Raw genomic sequence first — 6132 nt, 5'->3', positions numbered from 1 at the left:
AATCTTACCATTAGTAGGTCTCATTCACGAAGTCGGTCTATAAGGGGGGTATAAGGTTACTGCCTATAAAATGGCGTTCAATGGGTGTCCACTCTCACCCACCGTTTCCTTGACTGGTGGAGGGTTGTTAGCCGAAAAAGGTAGGATAGGACCTTAATCCTCATTAAAAGTATAATGAAATTATAAAGTAACTATACCTTAACATTCCCAATCTTAGTTACTTTAGGAAAATGTGAATTTGGTGCTAACCCATAAAATTACACTTTGTACCTTACCAAGTCGTTAGTGGAGCGTGTGTGGTTAATCGGCATACTAACAAGGACTAGTAAATGTGGCAAGGGGTAACTTGACCTTATTATAGATCGGTGGAGTTGTGTGGTTAACCGGCACATCGATTAGGTGATAAAGTTAAGGGTACCAAGTCAATTTGTATGGTTATTCACACCTTGTTTGTGATCCTCAGCATCCCAGTCACAAACTTGAGAGGGCACAATCGAGATTCAAACATGCCATTGAAAAGTTCAATGTATCTCAAAAGATCTAGGAGTTTCAAAACCAATAAAACCTAATAATAAAATATTTCGTTCTTATGGTGGAAATTGGTAAATCGTCATTTACCTACCTTCAACTATTTTATAACCCGGATTACGACATCCCTCTTCCAGTTATAAATAGGTTGTTGGATCCTAGCCTTAATATTTCATATTGGGTGTTATATTAAGGATTTTAAATCAACTAACTTGAATTTCTCCCTTATAGATGTCTGAATTAGACAAAAATGATCTTCCCAAATCTCAAGGAAATGATTTCCTACAATTGATTCATGGGAATTATACTTCTCTTCCTCCACCTCCTCCAATTATTCTCCATAACCCACAAGCTCGAAGACTTGAAAAGTTCAAAATCACTCAAACCCTGCTTGCAATGAAACATAAAGATGGAAGTCATGTGTGCACTCATGTCTTAGGGATGAAGTCATAGATTGATAGGTTGAGAATGTTGGGTGTCGATGTCCCAAGGAAGTTGGCTATTGACTGGGTTCTTCAGTCTCTTCCTGAGTCATATAATGTGTTTATTAATGACTACTATGTGACAGATCACGACATGACCCTTATAGATCTTTCTTATTCACTTATGGCTGCTGAATCAGAAATGACGTGGCACAATAGTCAAGCAAATATGGAAGGAAGGTCTATTTCTCAAACCTGCATGGATATGGGCAATGGTAACATTGGATGTCCAGAAAACCTTTCTCTTCCCAATCGAAAGGGACCGGCCTTGGTCAACCCGGTTGACCGGAAGGTAAGGAGAAGGTTTAAGTCTGGGATAGCTTGTTGTACCATTCCCAAAGAGTCTATATGTTTTCACTGCAAAGAAAAGGGGCATTGGATGCGAAGCTGCCCTAGCTACCTGAAGGATCTAAAGGAGACATGAATCAAAATGTTTGAATCTGCTTCAGGTAAGTCCACTGTCTAACTCTCTTAAGTTCCTATTTGAAGATTCTTAATACATTTAGATGTTTGGCAGGATCAAGAAAAGGGAAGGGAACTTAAAGAATATGATGAGTCTGATTGCGAAGATGGATTTCTACCGCATGGTTGAAGATCAAATTCTTGAGCTACTATTTAGAGTTATGATAGATTGCTAGAAGATATGTAATAACATAGTTTCATTAAAATTGCATCGTAAGGAAAAAGTTTATTCCGCATTTATAAATAAATAAAATTTTTGTTTTATATTTCCTTTCAATGATATTTATGAAAAAGATGTTTGTATGTTTCTAGCAATAATGGAAAGGTAAATTTGGTTCTTTCATTTGTGGTAGTGTCTAAATTTACCAAATAAGGAAAGATTCTCATCACCCAAGTTTCGATTGGACAGAAACTTGGAATCATGCAAGTTGTATTGTGTGATGAATGAGAATTTTCATCTTTGGTAAATTAAGACTAATTCCTTGTTCACATTCGCATGTGATTCAAGCGAAGGACTAAAGGATCGGGTACATTAAGTTGTGCACTAGTCAGGTCCACCACAAAGGTAGATAAGATTATTCGTTATGATTTAATAAAGTTTAGTAAATATGGTTATGCTTACAAGTTTAAGTGTAATTCTGAAACATTGGAAAAGTTTCAATGTATGGCAGAATGAATAAGAAGAATCAAATAAGGCAGAAAGATAAAATTTTCTCCAATCTGAAGAGATGGGAGAGTACTTGTGTATTTTGTTTTATGATTATCTTAGTGATTATGGAACCATATCATAATTGATCCTCTAAGGACACCTTAGTGTGTTTGTTGCCTGAGGAGAGGAATCGTGAATTGTTGAAATGGTTAAATCAAAAGATAATTCATACTTCGTTCCAAAAACAAATCCTGGAGTTATACTCCAAGATTGTAACTTGAGTGACATAGTTTTTAGAAAGTTCATAACATTTGTCAAATGTAGAGTAAGATGTTTCCTATTCTTGTACATTTGAGATTAGTAAGTTGTGATGGTTTTGATAAAACAAAGACCAGCTAAGACTAATAGTGAGAAGTGTTTAACTTGATAAGAATCCACACTAGCTCTTGAATATTTGTATTGTCAAGGAATGGTTCTTGACAAAGAGAAGTCTTATATGTCAAGAGGACAGTGGGAGTCTAAAAGATCTTAAGATAGGTTCAAGAACTAATCAAGAGTTTTGTTAATCACTAGCCCATGACTTGAGGTTTGTAACCTATCGTGTTGACATATTCTTATTTATGTGTCTATTCCAGTTAAAAGTTGATTATGCTTGTGAGTTCTATGAGTTCTCAATTGTTTGCATAACAACCTGGAAGCAGTGGTAGGCCCTTGTGCTGCCGGGTGGCAAGAAATTAAGATTGAACAAGTTCAGTCCATATGTGTTTGGATTTGACACTAACCTTGTCTTGTGTGTAACACCGAAATTTTCACAACAATTTTTCATTTTAAAATAATCGTTTAATTAAAAAAAAACACTTTGCTGAAAGTCGCATTCATAATCGAATTTCAAAACATAACTCCATTTTCACTTGCATAATAAACCAGGATCCTCAAAACATGACTCTTTCTCTGGTGTGTACAATCGAGCCGGTGCCGTCCCGTGATCCTGAGAGAAACTTGAAACACATAACACAAAACACTGTAAGCACGAAGCTTAGTGAGTTCCCCAAAATACCACACATACATATATTAGCCACTCGAGGCTATAACTCTGTGGGTCCGTGGACCCTACTCTATGAACCCTCTGGTTCTAACTCTGTGAACCCTCCGGTTCTAACTCTGGGAACCTTCCGATTCCAACTCTGTAAACATGCACAGCATAAATCACATAGAAATAATGCAGTACAACACATAACAGGCATATAGCATTCAAATACTCTATCATATAACTCTGATTACCTACTCAAGGTAAAGTATAGTGAGAAGACTCACCTGGCAAGCAGAAAGCAGATATCCCCACACTTGAATCTCTAACTTGCCACCGCCTAACACATAAGGAAAATACTCTCGTGAATATAACTCTCGAGTCTAGGATCAACCCTCTCTTGACACCCTCTTAATGGTAAAAGACCATTTTACCCCTCTCTTGGCCCAAAGGCCACATCGCTGACCAAACCCTAAAAGTCAAAAAAAGTCAACGATCAACTTTGACCGGACTCGGCGAGTGCACTAGGGCGACTTGGCAAGTCTACACGTGTCCACTGACTCCCTTGGATCCTCTCTTGACACGTCGAGTATTTCTCTGACTCGACGAGTTTCACCTGGCATAATCGCGGGGCCACCACGACTCAACTCGTCGAGTCTCAAGAACAACTCGGCGAGTTCCAGCTTGACTCAGTCCACCTGTCAACCCTCTCTAACTCTCCCTGACTCACTGAGTCATCCCTTAACTCGGCAAGACCACTCGCTGAGTGGTTAGGACAATCTTCATGCTACTCGCCGAGTCTGTTCTTCGGACTCGGCGAGTCCATGCCATGCATCGACTCAATCTCGCTTCTGAGGTCAGATCCGCTCCAACAACTCATAGATCTAGCCCTCCCAAGCACATTCATCACGTAAAGTCTCAATCTTGGCTACCAAGCAACGCCTACAAGGCCTCTTTTGATGAAATGACATCTAAAATGGAAACCTAAGTCTCCAACTCAAAAGGAAAGGCATAAAGCATGGCATTTGGGACTCTCTGGACCTACTAAGGTCCAGATCTAGGTACCATTTCCCCATGGAACCTCTCATACTCCAAATACAAGGCAAACAAGGCATGAAGAAACCCTAGATTTGGCCATATCAAGAAAAACACGAGAATAAGCTCTGAATGTTACCTCAATTAGCTTCCTCTGTCGAAAAGGGAGTAGATCTAAGCTCCCCAACTCCCTTAGCTTGGCTTTCCTCTTCCCTTCTTGCAAATACACACAAAAATGGTGAATAATGGCCTCTTATCTCACTCACAAGAACTCTCGGCTGCTCTGGTGCTCCCAAGGTCGAAGGTAGCCGCAATGAAGGCCATAAGGTCCCTTAAATAGGGCTCAGGACCGGGAAATTAGGGTTTCATTAAACAGCGTGGACTCGCCGAGTCCAGGCGCGAACCCGCGTCCAAAACCGCGATCCTACTCGGCGAGTTTGAGCTCCAACTCGCCGAGTCCCCTCACAAAACACCAAAAATATATGAATAAATAACACCTGGGGTTTCGGGCTGTTACATTGTGATTATGGTTATGACAAATTCACATGGATAGGAACACATACACCATAAAAATCTAAGTGTCATAAGGTTTCTCTTCGATTCATGGAAATGATGGTAAGGAAACTCTTCCACTAAGTAGATTTTGAGTAGATAACAATTGTGAGAATGACAAAAGGTCTAAACATTATGATTACAACATCCCTCTTCATAATTGTTTAGACACACAAGTGAGCTATCTAAGGAAATGTGTATGGTTTTGATAAAGTCTTATCAAAGAAATTGCGTATCAGAAATCTGAACTTTGGTAGAAAAGTCAATAAAGTGTTGGTTTCTAAAAGTCCAGCTGATCTCTGGATACATGTCAAAGCTAGTGGGAGCATAAGTGTTATGCTAGTAAGATAATAATCATTATGCTAGTGGGAGCATGATTATTATGTTAAGTGTTGCAAGTCAGCAATATTAATTATAGAAAACAAAAGTTTCAATTTGCCTTGAAAAAGTTGTTTTGCTATAATTAAGGGAGAGGATTTTATACCTCACTCCAATTCTACAAGCTTAGATTGAGAATTTAATCTACTTTATTCAAGAATATATATGAATGTTATGCTGGAATGGTTCAACATAAGGAAATTCTATATATGTTGCGTTCTCAAAATTCAATTATGATTACGACATCCCTCTTCATAGTTCGAATTATGAGAACATGGCAAATAAAAAATTTGATAGCATGAATCGTGTCCCATATGCTTCGGGTATAGGATCGATTAGATGAGCTATAAAATTTATCCATTCTATATTTTCCAATTGCCTAGAGCATTGAGAGGGAAAAGAAATAGAAGTGGATATGACTAAAATGATTAAGCAATTGTCGAGGACAATTTGAGGTTTACCAAAGATTGGTTACTCATGGACAATTGGAAGTATAGAGTAAGGACCATATTGACATATTTTGAAAAGAGGCAACTCTTGTTCAAAAGTGATGGTCAAAATGGGAATATGGAATTGTTTCCATAGGTAGAAGTTATTCCTTGAATCCGTGTAAGATTAAAGAACTTAATGCAAAGAAGGATATTCAAAGGAATGTACTTTGAATCTGAGACTTCGTTTCCATGGAATTGATCTCCATTGGAATACTTTGTAATGTCTGTTGCTAAGTCTTAGTGACTTATGTGCATATTCATTACAAGAGGATCATTTCATATAAGTTTAGAATCTAATAGATTATTGTAAATGGCAAGAGTTTGGTATTCTTACATTTGCAATAAGAATTTGGGATTGTGAAATGAGAATCATTGAAATTATGTTCAATTTAGTCTATTTCACAAAGTAAAGACAAACATAGCATGCATACTAGATGTATGTCATAGCTATTGTCTAGAAAACATAGTGTACATGCTTGGAGCATGGGACAACTAATGTTTTAATTCAAGTATAAAGTTGATTAATCG

Source organism: Lactuca sativa, chromosome 4 (genome assembly GCF_002870075.4).
Source record: "Lactuca sativa cultivar Salinas chromosome 4, Lsat_Salinas_v11, whole genome shotgun sequence".
Lineage (NCBI taxonomy): Eukaryota > Viridiplantae > Streptophyta > Magnoliopsida > Asterales > Asteraceae > Lactuca > Lactuca sativa.
Note: the sequence above shows the minus strand (reverse complement) of the source record.